The following is an 18,632-nucleotide window of genomic DNA, read 5'->3' as shown; positions in this document are numbered from 1 at the left end:
TATTGTTTCACTCTAAGTAGACAGATGTGGAAAAGATCCAAAGTAAAACAATTTTTCTAAGAAGTATAGGGCTAGCTTACATCTCAGAATAATTACACCTCATAAAATCAGATGTAATTACTTCCATTCTGTGGTGAAATTTATCATTGTGTAACTGGAATATATTTCTGTTTAGGTTCAGTCATCTATTATTGTTTAATGCCCCTTTTGGCATCCTGATGAAGTATTCATAGACCAAGAATGAGATGGAAGAATTATGGTCCCCACTAGATAAAGAGACATCTGAAAAGGGCTGCTATTTCTTTGTCGATTAATCTTGTGGCCATAGATCAGTAACTTGGGGAAAAAGGTATATGCGTTTTAGGTTAAGTTTTGAAGTAAGATTTAGTCTGTTTCGATGCCACAGGAGTCTTTTTATAAAGGCATATATAGGAAACTGACTTACATGTAGCAGAAAAAGGTAACATTTTGTAAACTCACTTCAAAGTGAGTTTACAGTTTGTAAATAAAGGCATGAACAACTAACTAAAAGACAGGATGAGAACTGATTAGCGCACTAATTAGGTATGCCCTTTCTTATTGGACTTCCTCTAGGTAGAAATAGGCGCTATGTATGTGAGAATGTTTATGAATGAAAGAGAGGGAAGTTGTGTATGTCTGTGTAGGATAAACTAAACTCTTTTAGGACAAGGAAATTAGTTAAGTCCAGACATTGGCACCAACATTTCCCCTGTATACATGAGAAAGGAATAGTAAGGTACAGTGAAAAGTGAATAGTAGTTCTCTCTGAGTGAAATGTACTATGTTATTTTATTTTTATTCTTTATTTTCTTCAATTATCGTGCATTATTCTTATAATTATTAAAACATAAACATATATATAAAGGAGACCCAAGGTTCAAGAGGCCTTTAAATAGCTCTTAATGGAAAGCACTATCTGTTGTACAAAATAATTTGGAGTGAAATAACAATTTCTAAGTTTGAAATTAGATTACTAGTAATTTTATAACTTTAACCCATGGGCATATAAAAGAATTCACATACAAAATGATAGAAATAGGTTTTCCTAAGGATAATTTTAGTCCATAGAAAAGAGGAAAAGAATGTGTAAACTGCCTTCAGAGAGCTCATGAAATATGAAATATCTTCATTACTGGTTTGTTCTCTTATAGTTTTTGCCCTGCCTTTTGCCAAAAAAAGATTTAAGGCAGGTGACATGGATACATATAATACGAGCAGATAAAATTAATTTGAATAAGATCTTAGGGGCAAAGAGAATAAGGGAAGGAAAATAAGGTGAAGTAGGGGTGAAGTTAGCACATAAAATTGATATAGTTATGAATGAATTATGGCAAAAGTAAATACCTTCCTAATATAGGCATTTATTTCGTATCACATATGCCTAAATAGGTAAGCTGCTCTTTATTTTAATATTCTCATAGCTGTATGGATTTGCATTGAAAAATAAACTGAAGTGTTTCCTAACATGAATGTTTACAAGCATTTTGCCTTAGTATAATAATTTTAAGCACCTAAAACTCTTTGCTATTGTGTAAGAAACATGCAGTTGTGTTGGTAACAGTGAGATCACTTTTGCTATGGAATGTGTGTTTCACAATGAGAAGATTTTCTAAATTTTTATCTCCATGCTAGCCTGACTTTGGTCTGTTTCTCCTTTTCCTCTCATTATTTGCCTTCTTGAAACCACTCACAGTGCTACTTTTCACATGGTTTAGCCATGAAATAAAGAATCAGATAGAGTATTACTTTATGAACTCTAGCTCATTTCAGTGAAGATCTAAGAGGGTTTACATGTTACCCAAATGAATTGGAGACTTAGATGCTGACAAAAATCTGCACACGAATGTTTATGACAGTGTTATTCATAATTGCCAAAACTTGGAAACAACCAAGATATCCTTCATTAAGTAAAGGGATAAACTGTCCCGGCAATGGAATATTACTCAGCACTGAAAGAAATGAGCTATCAAGCTATGAAAAGATGTGGGGACACCTTAAATACATGTTACTAAGTGAAACAAGCCAATCTGAAAAACTGTATACTGGGTTATTCCAGCTGTACATACTGTATGATAGGAAAAGGCAAAACTATGGAGGCAGTAGAAAGACCTATAGTTGCCAGGGATTGGGGCAGGGAGGTGATGAACAGGCAGAGCATGGAGGATATTTAGGACAGTGAAACTACTCTGTATGATACTGTAATGGTAGATACATGCCATCACATGTTTGTTAAAACTCAACGTATAATACCAAGAGTTAGATATACCCCAGTATAAACTACATGTTCTGGGTGATGGTGATGTGTCAGTGTAGGTTCATCAGTTGTAACAAATGTACCACTCTGCTGTGGGGTTTTTTGATGGGTAGGGCAGGCTCTATGTATGTGAAGGCCAAGTATACATAGGCACTCTCTGTGTTTTACGCTCAGTTTTGCTGTCAACCTAAAACTGCTCTAAAAAGTAGTCTATTAAAAAAATCTGAGGACAAATAAGATGAAACATGAGTAAGACAGAAGTTGTTTGATAGAGGCCATCTTTTGGCTTTGAGCCTCCTGGTTATTGAAGCAAAGACGGAAACATGAATCAGGTGGAATAGGTGAACAAAAGGACCTCTTGTTTGTGAAATCCATTATGTTCATAATGCCTCAGTCTTGTCTGCCTCAGAACATGGTTATTAGCGAAAATGATCCCAAAAGACTTCTTTCTGCCTGTTCGTAAATGGGAGCATTCTCTCAGGGGTTTTTTTTTGTTTTTTGTTTTTTTGCTTGAATTTACTGCAGCTAACTTCTGTACCCAAGAAACAAGTCTCTTAAATAATTCTTAGGTTTACAATGCCACCTGATTAATATTAAGCTGTAGTTAGTACTAGTGTGATTGACCTGTTATGTTCATATGTGGTTTGTGCAGGAATAGGGTATATGCTTAACGATGACATGTGGTTGTGATATTTTCCTACATTCTGCTTATATTAAGATGTCTGCATTACCAAAGGAGGCCAACCTTTTTACCTCAGAATGCCTTAGCTTTTGAGGGAATCTACTTGAGTTTCTTCCCTTTTTATCAGTTACATAATACCTAAATGTTTTTAGAAAAATAAAGGCAAACTTAATATTTCTGTCTGGTCTGTGATAAAACACATAAAAGAAGGAAACAACTTACAAATGATCTAAACAAATAAATATATTGAAGAGAAGGAGATAGTTATTCTCTTGCAACCTGCTTCTCTCAGTTGACTGTTCTTAAACACCAGTGTAACTTCAAAAAAATACAGATCCCTAAACTCCCTTTCAGACCTATTAGGTCAGAATTTCTTTACCTGATCTGGCTTCATGTTTTTTTATCAAACCTCCACTGGGAGTGATGGTCAACCAAGATAGAGAACTACTGTTCAAATATAAAGGATGGCTGTGGAAGGTGTGGTTCACTGAGTCATACACGATAGGAGGTAAGAGCATTGTTTAGTTCATCATTCTCTCTGCACCTCCTGGAACTGTGTCTGGCACATAGGCACTCAGTAAATATTTATGGAATCAATCCTGTATTCTTAATTGCACCTTTTCCTTTTTCTAGAACAAATTACTGCACTGTTCAAGGATATTGCTCTGCAGCCAACCCCTCCTTTAATTTACTGTTATCTTCAGGAATACACTGGAGGCCCTCAAAGTCCCACAGTACCCTCAGAGAAATGCAGGACTCCTGTTACCTTGCACTACCTTAAAGTCAGTGGTGTGATGTGGGTAGAGGACAGTTCAGGTTTTGGTATCAGACTTTTTTGGGCTTTGTCACTTGCCGTTTGTTTTGAGTACTCCCTGAATCTGTGTCCTCCTCTAAAAAATGGCTATTTTAATTCCCATTACTAAATATTAAAAATAACCTAGCTTGGTTCTTAACACCTCAGTATAATGGTCACCCTTCTTAATTGAATATTCTTACTGTCTCCCTCCTGTAATCCCAGGATCACCTCTCATTCAAGATACTCTGCCTTCCCAATACACGTATCTTTCTACCCTCCCATCTGAGGGGCCTTCCTTCTTCTCTTACGCCTTCCCCCGGCAGCCACAAGGGGCTTCCTTCTGCTTAAACCCACCTTGCATTTGAAAGCTAAACCCAGCCCTCCTGGACCCCTACCTCCGAAAGTTGTATCCAGGCCCCTGGAAGAGGTTGCTACTGGCTAAAAGTGTGCCACCCACCCTGAGGTCCAGATTTTACATATCTGCTGTTGTTTCATTATGGTGTACGTACAGCCCAGAGAACTCTGGATGTCTTCTTGGGACGTCCTTTATCATCTTTTGCTTCTCCTCATGCATTTCTTACAAGTTTGAGTTGTTCTCTTTGCTAAGTCTGTGGTTGATAAACCTTCCAAAAGGACCACCTTGTTTTTTAAGATGCATGATTATCCATTTTCCTCTCTATCCTATCCTCTCCTTTATGGCTTCAGCTACATCAGATCCAAACATGCCATTTCCCCACTTTAGGAACTCCATGGTGATCCCTATTGTCCAGAGAATAAAGTATAAACTGCTTAATGTGGCACTCGCCTCCCAAAGTACTTCAAATTTTCCCACTAGACACCCAAAGTTGTGCCCCATTTCATGAGTATGCCTCATTCTCTTCTTCTGGCCTGTCCTTCTGGTCCCTCTGCCTAGCAAGTTCCAATTTGTCAAGAACTAGCTGAGATGTCACCTCCTTGGGGTGAAGCCTGCCTATCTCCCCAAGGCATAATAATGGCAGATTAGGGGAAAATTCTTGAAGTCCGGTTTTCTTTTTCTTTCCCAGCATTTTATTTTTTTTGATTATTTTTTATTGAAGCATAGTTGACAAACAGCATTATAATAGTTTCAAGTGTGCAACATAACGATTTGACATTTGTATACCTTGCAAAATCATCACCACAATAAGATTAGTTAATATCTATCACCATACAATGTTAACAATTTTTTTCTTTAGGTGAAAACTTTTTTAAGATTTACTTTCTTAGCAGCTTTCATATTTGCAGTATAACATTATTGACAGTCACTACTGTACCTTACATCCTCATGAGTTACTTGTTTTATAACCGGAAGTTTCTACACCTTGGTCCCCTTTGCCCATTTTGCCCACTTCCTAGCCCCCTACCCTCTGGCAACCACCCATCTATTTTCTGTATCTATGAGTTTTGTTTATTCATTTTTTTTAGATTACACATATAAGTGTAATCTTACTGTATTTGATTTATTTCACTTAGCATAATACCCTCAATGTCTATCCATATTATTGCAAATAGCAAGATTTCATTCTTTTTTATGACTGAGTAGTTTTCCATTGTATGGAATGCTACATGATCATCATCCATTCATCTGTCAATGAACATTTAGGTTGTTTCCATATTTTGCTACTGTAAATGATGATGCAATGAACATAGAGGTGTGCATATCTTTTCTGATTACATTTTTTGTTTTCTTTGGGTACATACCCAGAAGTATAATTACTGGATTTCACTGTAACTGTTATTCTTAATTTTCTAGGGACCTCCATATTGTTTTTCTTTTTTCATTCTTTGGTGTTTAATAGAATATATAACAAGCCACATAAGCAATGATTCATTACTTCACACACAGGAAGGAAAACAGTATCGAGTATTTCTGTTATACAGTTGGTTGTTAGCAGGGGGAGAAACCTCCATACTGTTTTGCATATTGGCTACACCATCCTTTCCCACCAACAGTACACAAGGGTTCCCTTTTCTCCACATCCTCACCAACATTTGTTATTTCTTGTTTATTTGGTAATAGCCATTGTAACACATGTGAGGTGATACCTCATTGTGGTTTTGATTTGCATTTCCCTGCTGATTAGTGATGTTTAGCATCTTTTCATGTACCTGTTGGCTGTCTTTATGTCATCTGTGGAAAAATCTCTCTTCAGATCCTCTATTTTTTAATCAAATTGCTTGTTATTTTTTTATCAAGTTGTAGGAATTCTTTATATATTTTGGATGTCAGTCTCTTACCAGATAAATGATTTGTGAGTATCTTCTTCATTCACTAGGTTACCTTTTCATTTTGTTGATGTTCCTTCTTATTTTCTTCCACCGTGCAGAAACCTTTTAGTTTGATGTAGTCCCATTTGCTTGTTTTTGCTTTCATTGCCATTGCTTTTGGAGTCAGATTTTTAAAAATATTATCAAGAATGATATCAAGGGGTTTACCACCTATGTTTTCTTCTTAGAGTCTTATGGTTTCTGGTCTTACTTTCAAGTCTTTAATCCATTTTGAGTTGTCAGATTTTGCATGTGGTGTAAGATAGTTCAGTTTCATTCTTTTGCTTGTGGTTGTCCACGTTTTCCAAAACAGCTTATTGAAGAGACTGTCTATTCCCTGTTGTAGAATCTTGCCTCCCTTGCTGTAAATTAATTGACCATATTTGCTTGGGTTTATTTCTGGGCTCTCTATTCTGGTCCATTGATCTGTGTGTTGTTTTTATGCTGATATTCTACTGTTTTCATTACTATAGCTTTGTAGTACAGTTTGAAATCAGGGTGTGATGCCTCTAGCTTTCTCTAGTTCTTCTTTCTCAAGATTGTTTTGGTTATTTGGGATCTTCTGTGTCATACAAATTTTAGGGCTGTTCTATTTCTGTGAAAGATGTATTGGAATTTTGATAGGGATTGCACTGAATCTAGAGATTATTTTGGGTAATATGCGTATTTTTATAATATTATTCCTATCTATGAACATGTAATATCTTTCCACTTATTTGTGTCCTCTTCAGTTTCTTTCATCAGTGTCATATAATTTTCAGTGTATAAGGTCCTTCACCTTCTTGGTTAAATTTTATATTCTTTTTGGTACAGTTATAAGTGGGACTTTTTTCTTAATTTCTCTTTCTGATAGTTTGTCATTAGTGTATAAAAATGCAACAGAATTTTGTGCATTCCTTTGGTATCCTACAGCTTTACTGAATTCATTTATTCTAACAGTTTTTTGGTGGAGTCTTTAGGGTTTTTTATGTATAAAATCAAGCTGTCCACAAATAATGATTGCTTTACTGCTTCCTTTCCAATTTGGATGCCTTTTTTCATTTTCTTTTTCCTGCCTAATTCCTCTGCCTAGGACTTCTAATACTGTGTTGAATAAAAGTGGCAAGGGTGGGCATCCTTGCCTTATTCTGACTGTAAAGGAAAAGTTTTCAGCTTTTTTGCCACCGAATATGAAGATAGCTGAAGGCTTGTCATATATGGCCTTTATTATATTGTGGTACATTCTGTCTCTATCCACTTTTTTGAGAGTTTTTATCAAATATGGATGTTGAATTTTATCAAATGTTTTCTACATCTGGTGAGATGATCATATGAGTTCTATGCTTCATTTTGTTATTGTGGTATATCACATTAATTGATTTAAGTGTGCTGAACCATCTCCTGGCATTTGACTTTAGATCAGCACTTGGGCACCAAGTCCATGGACAGGAATGGAAAAATGTGTTCTTGTGTCCAGAATGTTGTACAAGTAATGTTCCTTGAGCAGCTTCTGTGGCCAAACCTACTTAAAATTTTCATACTGCCTTTCATCACAGAGCCTAAAGAAGATTCTGTGGCTCTTCATTGAGTGAGAGGGAACTTTTATTCCTTTTATTGTATCCTTAGAACAAACCAAAACATAAAACATTAAGGAAGTTACTCAGTGGGATACACATTTGTAACTGAAGTCCCCCAATTTGAATCAGAGTTGTAGTCCTTTCATCATATATCTTCAGAAGACAGAATAAGGTCATCTGCTAGTATTGTTTTAGAAAAGATTATGTGAATCCAGAGTGAAAAATAAAACCTTTGATGAGGTATACTGTCTGATAAGAAAAAAACCTAAGCAATCCCATAAATTTCAAGGTGTGTGTGTGTATGTGGGTGTGTCTGTATGAGGAGTGGGGCAGAGATAGAAAGAGAAAAAGAGTACATTAAGTTCTCTAAGTCGCAATCTCCAAACCCTTTTTTTTTGTTTGTAAAAGTATGTCGTGTGTACAGTTGATACAGCTGACCTTTACCTCATCCTGGATGTATCTCAGGAGTGAGGATGTCTTTCTCAATCATTACTTAATGTAGCTCTTGGGGGAGGCGGGTTCCTGGCTCGGAACAAGTTCTCCTTGAATCTGGTGAAACTGAAGTAAGAAGAGGGAAAGGGCAGATTGGGTTAAAGAGGTTTATTTTTCACAGTTTGCTGGGTTCCCTAGCCAGGCCCTGCACTACGCATCCCCTCCAGCTATGGTGTGTGCTCTTTTTCCTGCCCTCCCCCTCCAGGAGGACCTCCACAGGCGGGTCCCTGGTGACTGGCAAACACTAGACCAATTATGCATCAGGAACAGAGGGAAAGAGAGAATGGCTGTTTTTCTCTCCGCCCCTTGCCCCGGATCCAACTGAGCCTCTAAAACATCCATTGGTATGTAAATGGACTGAGGCCAGGCAGGAAATTCTGTAAACTTTGGGTGAAAACTTCCATTTATCCCCACACTTGAACATTTAAAAACCTTAATGGAATTGCAAGTTTCAGTGGTTTGTGTTTTGGACTGTGTGATACAAAGTAAGTCATTTCACTTGGCCTCAGTTTCCTTTTCAGTAAAACGAATGGGTCAGTTAGGGTCAGCTCTTGTTAGAATCTTATCAATGAGCAGATCCTTATTTTTCAAAGAATCTTATGTGGCTTCCCAATTAAATACAGATATTTGCTCTCACCACCATAACACACATGTACATGCAAGCATTCACACACCCTGAAAGCAGACAGAACTGGTGCTGCAGTGGTGTGGGGCACTTGGGCCCTTGTCAACATCCGCAAGACATTTACCAGGGGCAAGACCCTCACCTGGATCCTGGCTGGTCAGTCTCAGACTCGCAACTTCAGCATTATCCTAGGAGCTTATAAGATGTGTGCCCTCCTGGACTGCCGCAGAGCTCCTGAATAACAGTTGGTAGAGGTGAGGTCTAGCAATCTGTGTTTCATTTAGGCTCCCCAGGTAGTGATTAGCCATGGTAACATTAAGAAACACTGGCCCTTTGAGGGCCAAGCCATTTTTTAAGCAAAATTTTAAATGAGGGAGGTGGAGGGTAGTGGGAGGCATTCAGTTAAAACACTCTAGATAAGTGAAAGCATATCCCTTTTGTAGTACCTGTATGATACATTGGTGATGGGAGAGCCTTTTTGTATTGCTAACATATAGGTGGTAGCTTATGTGAAGACCTAGACTGGAACTTACAGTGCCATGTGGGAAAAAATTGGGATGAAATGGTAAGAATTCCAAATATAGAAAAAAATGAGGATACATCATACTTTTGGCATTTGACCTTTGGAATTGTTGGCAGTCCAAAGATTCAGTTACACTTCGGTTGAAATTCTACCACATACAGTCTAATTTCTGATCTTGTAACACTGTGAAAGCTGGTGACAACAGCATTATTCTTGTGCTTTTCTCCATCAGAGATCACAAATGGCCCCTGGTCCAGCAATACTCTTAATTACCAGTTCTTTTATTCTATTCCTTGTCAGATGGTCTTCTCTGACATTTTTTGCTCTTCCTGTATTTTGCTCAGAAACCAGAATCTGACACCATTCTGTATTTACCCAACAGTAGTGTGAAGTTTATGCATTCTTCAAAAAAGAATTGCTGTGTTAAGTTTGGGATGGTGTCTTCCTCTAAAGTCTGAGATGGGGAATATTTGTGGGTCCTTGGAGCTTATCCTTCTGCTAGACAATGTGGGCTCTGGGTGGGGGTGGCCACCTCCACCTGTGCAGGGCTGACAGCAGTTTCCTTTGTTTGGAAGGATGAGCCTAATGGTAATAAAGGTTGGAATGTTGGGAGTCGAGGCAGACTTTCTTTTGGAATCTCCTCTGGTCTTGGCTCCCTATAAAAGATAACACTGGTGCTTTTCTGCTTAAAATAAGATATTTAGTGGGGCTTTCACACTTCACTAGTGGCTAATTTCTTTTCTCACTTGCAGCCTTTCTATCCCCTGTATGCATATCTTCTTAGGCACACTCAGACAGGGTGTTTTGGAAGAGAGTTTGGTTGTGGAGGGGACAGGGATATTCGCATCTCCCAGAGTATGTGCTTTCCTCCCTGTGCTTGAAAATGTACGTTTTCTGGATGGATTTCCATTATTCATCTTTCAAGTTTGTAGTTGATGACAAATGCTGTGTGCTTTCACCTACATCTGTGGCTGTGGATGACTCCTAGCACAGCAAAAAATATCAAAATATGAAAAGAAAAGTTAAAAGTGAGCTCAGTTCAGTGGAATTCACTCATCTTTCTGCCAAGTACAGTCTGAAAAGTGAAAATAGTCCAGATAAGCCCAAATAACTTACTTTTTTAAAGGACAGTGTGGACCTCTGGATCAAAATGCAAGAGACATTCTTTTTGGCAGGAAACCGGGCAGTTAACACCCTCACTTTCATTTCAAATGTGGGCTGCCAGATCCATCCCCCAGGCTTAGAGACCTCTGAGTGACACTGGTTGGGGTCTGAGCAGACTTCCAGGCCTTACAACTATGGTCGGCCTGCGGCCTGCATGTGGGAAAGAAAAAGAGATGGGCCTGAAGACACACGGTTGTTTTCAGGAATGTTCTCACTGTCATGTGCTTTCTGACCTGGTCATTGTCCTCTGAGGGCCGGAGCTGCAGGAATCAAACGATGAATAGCTCTTTCTCTGGAAGAATCCAGGATGCTGATTTGTTTTGTCCTTACAGAGGTATGGACTCCACTGGTGCAAATGTGCATTGGCAGCTTGACAAAGAGGAAACTGCTATGGTCCAAATTGTTGCTGATGAGCAGAGCACGTAGTTGTCCTTACCAAGTCACATCACTTATCTTTTTGCCTTTTGCCCTCCTCTCCCCCTCCCCCGCCCCAAACTCCTGTATTTTTGATGCAATCTGGAATGTTTTAAAGATTTTAACTGCATGGTTCTTGGGACAGGCAGGATGAGATATTTCTGTCATGTCAATGTAAGAAGTCTTAACCCATTAAATCATACTTGAAGCTTCACATTTTTCCCTTCCATATAAAAAGACAAAAGTGAAAAAATTATTTGAGTTTTCTTTTGAAATGCATGTTCACCAAAAGATCAAGGGCACAATTTTGATTAGTTTCTATCATATGCAGTACTTAATTCTGTGAACCCATGTGTTTTTCTCTGCCATTTTGCCTTCTTGAGAACTGATCATAGAGGCATGTAGATGACATCAGAACTCACGTTGGTAAAGTACATGTCATTCCAAAGAACCCTTTAAACAGCAGGCATAAGTGATGGCCGTTTGCTTTTGGTGCATATGTAGCCTTCAGTTTTATTGAATTTAAAATTTTATATGTTATTCTCCCATTTAGCTAAGTTGAATTCTGAAATTTAACTGGATCAGAGATCATCATCAAACATATGCTATATTTAGAAGCAAATTAAGTTATTAGCCAGGACCTTGAAGATCGAGGTTTAGTTCCAGCTCTGCCACTTTTGAGCAGCATGCCTTTAGGCAAGGTAGTTAATTTCTCAAACCTTCAGGTTCTTCATGTATGTATAAAATGGATAATTTACGGTGCCTATTTCAGAGGGCTGTCATGAGCTCTTACTATAATTCCAGACACTTACTAAGTGCTTTAAAATATTACAGAATATAGGTGAAGGGAGGCCATGACATTATTCTACTCGTGAGAACTGTCACCATGGGTCATGTCAGCAGAACCCTCAGAGTGTGAGGGGCAAGGCATCCTGCAGTCTGCATCAGTGTTGGGCAACCTCAAGTGCCAAGGACTTGAGATAGGAAGAGATCCCAAGGGGCAGCCAGTCCCCCAGAAATTCTCTCAATTATTTCTACATACAACCTTATGAGTTGTGGGCAAGAGTAAACTCAGCTTTCTCTCCTCATCTTTTCTTTCCCCCTCTCTGGGCTGGATTCTCTTGTGAAGGCTGAGCACAGTAGGCCAGTTTGATTCTCTGTTTGAATCTCTTCAACATACTTAACTGCTTTAAATTACTTTGCTAAATATTAGTGTTGAAGAAAAAGGGAGAGGTGTAAGCTGGAGATGACTTTGGCACACAACTTCTCTACATTTATTTCACTTACACTCATATTACTTATAGAACAGTTAACCCAGGTGAATAAGTTATAACTAGGAAACCCACTAAATTTCAAAGTCTTTCACAGTTTTTCCTTATACCTCAGAAGTCATACACCATCATTTCCACATTCTACTGGTCACATTTTGTTGGTCACATCTTTTATGTGTTGATACATAATGGAAGGCATAGAAATGTGACTGCCAGGAGAGGAGGATCATGGAGGACACAGGTCAGGGAAGGAGGGGAGGGTGGCGTCATGATGTGTGGATTCAAAAACCATTTCTATTAGTACTCTCTTTGAAATAGTCTCAGCATTTGTGATGAAATTTTGACAGCTTTCCACTGTCACTGCATCTCTTTCTGTGGAGTGGTCTTCTAGGGTTCCTACATAAAAACTACTCAATGAAGAACCAGGTTGTTGAATCTCTGGTTTTGTAGGAAAAGTGTATTGTGATGTGATAATTGTAGTCAATATTGCAAATGTACTAATTAAAGGTCATCCTTTCTGCCATGATCTCACAGGGCTTTTAGTTTAAATTTAATTTGTCCAGCCAAACACACCACATTGTAGCAGAATGTATTACCCTGTTCCAGTTTTTGGTACTGTAATAAGACCTTGAAATTCTATTGAGAATTGAGTAGGAAACACAGGTATGAAATGGGAAAAGTCCATGGGAAATAATAAGAAGCATTAGCTCAGGGCTTGTAATACACAGTTTACAAAATAAAGTATAAAAGTCCCCATTGTTGTCTATAAAATTGCCTCTTTTTTCTCTGGCACTAATTTGTGTTTTGAAGGACTATCCTCTTCTTCTCTTCCTCTCCCCTCTTCCCCAATTGTAACTACTTTTTTCCAGCTGCATCAGACAAATGGGGCTTTCTCCACATAGGTGTTGTGCTCAGAAAAGGGCAGGGAAGACCAGGTGATAGTGGTGGGGATGATTTGCTCCAGGCACCAAAGGGTATTATGATGATTCAGGGAGACTGAAAAATAAAGAGGTGGGAGAGATGAGAAGGACCTCAGAGGAATAGCACATTGAAATAAAAGGAAGTGGTAAAAATAGGAAAACAAATAGAATGAAAGAAACAAACACAGTGGACAGAGATTAGATGGACTGTGGAATAAAGATAATTTGGAAAAAAATGAGGCAGAAACTAAGAGGTTTCATGGTTCCATTTTTACATCTTCCATTCCTCCCACTAGTTCAACATTTTCCAGACATGTGGGGTGGAGAAGGGAAAGTCCTTTTGCCCTATTGTGGTCCATGTGCCTTTAGGCTTTGAACAAAACTCCATGTTAATGAATCTCTTACTCTCCTCCCACTTGGACTTTCCTGACACTTGCATCTTCCCCCTGTGCTGGAGTAGAGCATCTGTTGCCAGTGTGCATTGATTTGATAAGCAAATCATAAATGAAGTTTTATGTAGAACATTGTAAGAAGTCAGCTGTACATTATACTGAAGTATTAAGTCTTTGAATAGTGGTCTGTAGTTGTTAGACCACTATTGTTGAAGTGAGGTTTTAGAGTCTTAATATGCCTAAAAACTGGAAATTTTGAAATATTTCCTCTTTTTTTAGTTTTGACTAAAAAATTAAGAACATGAAAGAGGATTACCTTTACCGTTGGGTTAGTGTGCCTTTGTAAAAAGCAGCCTCCTTTAATTGAAGATGCCGCAATTATTTTCAGATTTTCTTACAAACTGAGATTACTTTTAAAATCCAGTCAGTACTTCCTGAAGAGAAGGAAGTTCACTTTTACTTTACCTTTATATATAATAAAAAGGAATATTGATGGCATTTCTATTAAATACCAAGCTTGCTTTATACACTATTAGAATTATCCCCAGAGAACAACTTGAGGAAATGAGAGGGAATAACTAGGTCTACCAACAATTTTTTTAATTTTCATAAATGCATTTATTACTGCATTTGGTAAGTGCACATGGTGAACTTACTTTGACCTCTTTTTCCCTATTATTTGAAAAGATAAATTATTATATGTAACAGTAAGATCCTTAAAACCAAGAGAAATGGGGTAACTGCCATATTTTAGGTTCACTGAGTTCCTCAAAACTATTTAAGTATCTTGCCAAGCACATTAAAAAATATATATTTAGTCTTTCAGGAAGATTTATCTTTTGGTGGAATGTTGCTCCAAGAAACTCCATGAGATATCAACATCTCTTGAAAACTCTGGTTAAAAATCATGTTACCTAAGTGAAAAATGGTGATCAGTGCCTTAATTCTTCAACTATTGAGGTTTTTAAAAATTTTTTGAAACACGGTGACACCATTAAGTTATTTACTACTCATACTATCATCCTTGAGAGGATGGCTCAAATTAGATTGCATGCAGTTTTCAGTTTGAAACTATTTTCATTCCATTGAAGATTCCCATGTCTGTGAAGTACTGTTCTTCCTAGATTTCAGTCTGTATTTATTGAACTCAACACCATCTAGAATATCATGCATAAGGACAAAACTGTCTATTAAGTTTGATAAGTCACTAATGTATTAGCATTTTACAGAAGAGAGGTTATGTTTTAGGTAGTGAAGTGTGACGTGCTTCGTAGAATCAGTAAGATTTCCTACTGATTTGCCTGACTGTGCAGCAGATACCTGCCTGTTTTCTTCATCATGTCTTTTCAGTAATTTCAGGGCCAATTGGTTACTGTTATGTGGTCATGCTACCCATAGTTGGAATGGGAGATACTCTCAGTAATATTTTATACATTAGCTTTTATACTTACACTTTCAGAACTTTGGTTTTCTGAACTTGAAAGTCTATGGGATGTTTTGCATACAGGAATTAGGATTCTCACCCATTCTTTCCTTTTTCTCCTACTTTATAATTTTCTTTTTTCTTTGCTTTTTAAATTCTGTGAATTTTTTTCACCCCATTCTGTATGCCTGGCTTCCATGACCTGCCATTTAACATCACTAACACTATGAATGAACTTTTAAAATTCAGAAATTTTCATTCATTCATTTACTACTGTGGTAATTTTATTTCATTTTGCTCTATGAAGTTGGAAAGGAAGTAGGAAATGATAGATGACAAGACTGTTTTTGGTACTAGATTTTTATCATAGCTCTCAACCCATTTACTTTTGAAGAAAGGTTCAGTACTTCCCCTTATTCTAAGACTGTTACAAGCTCATTGGGTGCATCTGAGGAAAAAGCCCTTCAGATAAGTTTATGGCCCTTTTTTTAAAGAAGCATGATCCACGTGGTACATTATCTCTGTGTCCTTACATTCTTCTGCTCACCCCTTTTGTCAATATGTATCATTCCCTTAGTGGGTAACCAGCCCTGGGCAAGAGGATAAGGGAGAGTGTGTTGAGATAGCTGCTGTAAAGAGCTCTGGGAGAGATGTCGTGTGTGAGGAGAACCTGAAAGTTAAAATGATGCTCAGAAATTATCTGTAGGGTTAATTCATAATACTGGGTGAGTCCATTCCTGCTGGAGGAGTTTAGGTCAGAAACAGTTGAGTATTAGAAACTTTATATGATTCAACCCAATGTTTCAGGTACCCAGTATGACTGATAATTGATAATTAACTTACAATATACTTAATACTATGTATTTCTGTTCTGTTTTTCAACTGTTGCTACACCAGAGTTAATTTTTTCTCCTCTATCTATGTCAAGAAAGAGTAAGAGGCTCATGGGGAGAAAGCAGGAACACCACAGAATGTGGATGGTCTGTCTGCTGACAGGTTAGTCTTTGCAGACAGCGTATCTCAAATGATATTTTTGGGGAACAGTGGGTACCTGTTTAAGGCAGGGTATATTGGATTACTTAATGATACCAAAGGATACAATGAAATAAGGTTAGAATGTTCAAGTTCACTTGAAATGGTGGCTAGAGTCCTATTAATCATGGTGAATGAGGCACCAAAATGAAAAACCATCCCTAGACAAGTGGTGTTAATCATAGGTGACAGTTATGTTAATTATACTTATTTGACAGTTTTGTTCTTGAAAGGTTACTTTTTTTTGAGAGAGAGATTTGGTAATTCGATGATTTTTGGAAAGTTGTGTATAATTTTTCAGTTTTATTCAGAGAACATTTTCAAGCCTAGATTTATGGACCTTATATGTACTATCTGCTACCAAAAGAACATTCTCCCACCAGGGCTTACTGGAGAGCATATTGTCTGTCTCGGCTGCAATGTTGTGAGCAGATGCTCCCTCAGCATTTTTTAATCATTTTAATGGACAAGATAGCAAAAACAGGAAATCAAAAAGGTCAGCATTAATTTCTATGACTAGGAAACTGCATTTGAGCAGGGGTAAATATTAGTATTTTCAGTCTTTTCTATCCCTGTGCTGAATTTGGGATAATGCAGTGTGGTGACCTAATCTGTCATTTACAGAAACCAAAAATTGAGTAGCAGATTTCAGTTCTGGATTAGTAGAAGAAGGATTCAAAAGAAAAGTCCTGGCATGCAGAATGAACTCAGTTCACTAAATTTGGCTTGATTTTCTTTGCTCTCCATTCATACTGAAATGACAGCTGTCCACCAAGAAGCACAATGAAGTACACCTCTTGATAGGCTCTCTATTAGTTTCCTGCAATGAACAAATTTTCACAAAGTCAGTGATTTAGAAGAAAGAAATGTACTCTCTCTTACAGTTCTGGAGAGTACAGTTTTGGAAGTCAGAAGTCCAAAATCAGTATCACTGGGCTGAAACGAACTATTGGCAGGGTCAGGCTCCCTCCAGACTCCAGGGAAGAATCTGTTCCTCACCTCTTCCAGCCAGTGGATGCCAGCACTCCTTTGCTTGTGGCTGTACCACTCCCATCTTCAAACCTTCTTACTCTGTCTTCACCCCTGTCTCTGATTCATCTTCACATTGCCTTCTGCTGTGTGTGTGTCAGATCTTCCTCTGCTTCTTTCTTACAGGAATACATGTGATTTACAGCTCACTCAGATAATCCAGGATAATTTTCTCATCTCAGAATCCTTAACCACATCTGCTGCCAAAAGGTCATTCTCTTACCAGGCTTACTGGAAAACATGTTGTTGTTTTTCTGCTGCAGTGTTGTGAGCAGATGTTCCCTTAGCATTTTGAACCATGTTAACGTACATGGCAAAGACTTTGCCACGTAAACCGGCATTCACAGTTCCCAGGGTTTCGGTGTGAAAATCTGCTGGGACCTTCTGCATCTTGCCACAGGTTACACCTGGGATCACCATTCTAGAAGCCTGGCCAAGCCAGCCTGTTAGCCTGCATACTGTTGAGGCCTAATTGATGTATTCCCTTACCTTCCTCTGCATCCACCATAGACTTTCCAGTGAGTTGCAGTTAGTGTAAATGTACAATAGCTTCACTGAATATCCATCTCTATTAACATAGGCCAAGAATCATTTACCAGCGTTACCTCCTCTCTTCATGGTGGCACTTGGCATCAAGGATGCCTCTGCCCAGTAAGTTAAGCTGGTTGAGGCAAGTCACAAAGTTGAATGCTCTAACAGTTGTTCTCTTTAACCCTGGAAGTTCAAGTGAGTTGTCTCATGGATGTGCATGTATATATGCATGTAAAATGGTGGATGTGTATTTTCAGGGCATACTAATGGAAGTTAAATGTCAGAATCTGTGTAATTCCTTTTAAGAGATGAATAGAGTTCATGGCATTTCCAAAGAACATAATATTTTCTTCAAGAAGGAAAGTAAGATAGTTTTCACCTAGCATGAGATAATGCACACAAATCTTTCAAAATAATTAATTCTTAATGAATCTAATGATTCTGTAGTGATTATGATTAATTATAGAATTCCCCTTAGAAATTCCATAGATCCTTATTAGGTGTTGACTGAATAGCTAATGTTATGACTGATTACATATGTCCTGTCCTTTCTGGCTGTAAATTAGATGGCGTCTAATAATCGATTTAATTTTCCAGAAGAGTTACATGGACCCTGAGGTATCATGCAGGTGAGAAATTCTAAACCCCTGTTATCCACCTCACTATGTTTTTAATTACTGCCTGATTGATAAAACTTGTATCTTATAGATTTCTTTTTTTCCCTTTGAAGGGTGTTTTGCCTGAAGTAGGAAGACAGAAGATTTTAAGTACATATGAGAGAGTATTTGAAATCAGCTAAGATTCTTTCTTCTTAGAGAAATCTGTGATTCTGTGAAACTTGGTGGTAAATAAATGCCCAACTTAAGTACATATAGCTGTATAGTTTAAACATCAGGAAATCATTGTTTGGATGAACAACTAGTCAGAACTCTGTATCTGCTGTGGGTTGCAAAAATAATCTGAACAGTAATTATAAAATCAACATAAGGAGTCCTAACACAAGAGGTTGATGAGAGCATTGAAGCTGAGGTACAAAGCTCAGTTGTATAAATGAACTAGAAAGGAAATCTAGGGAAAAAAAAGAAGTTTGGACCGTGAAATCTCTGCTGAATTATACAGTATCAGCCAAGATGATACATGACAGAATGCAGCAGGTGTAGATGCATGAGTCTGTAAATAGGAAGTGAAGAAATTGAGGGTAAAGTACTAGTCACGTAGACC

At 37.9% G+C, this 18,632-nt stretch overlaps 1 protein-coding gene across 3 annotated transcripts in view; it reads left to right on the top strand.

Annotated features, from left to right (window-relative positions):
- Window positions 1-18,632, top strand: part of FNDC3B (fibronectin type III domain containing 3B) — a 331,538-nt gene that overhangs the window by 195,208 nt on the left and 117,698 nt on the right. The gene's annotated exons all lie outside the window — the stretch shown is intronic.

The sequence above is a fragment of the Manis javanica genome, chromosome 3 (genome assembly GCF_040802235.1).
Source record: "Manis javanica isolate MJ-LG chromosome 3, MJ_LKY, whole genome shotgun sequence".
NCBI lineage: Eukaryota > Metazoa > Chordata > Mammalia > Pholidota > Manidae > Manis > Manis javanica.
The sequence above is the reverse complement of the archived record's forward strand: the minus strand, read 5'-3'. Positions and strand labels throughout refer to the sequence as shown.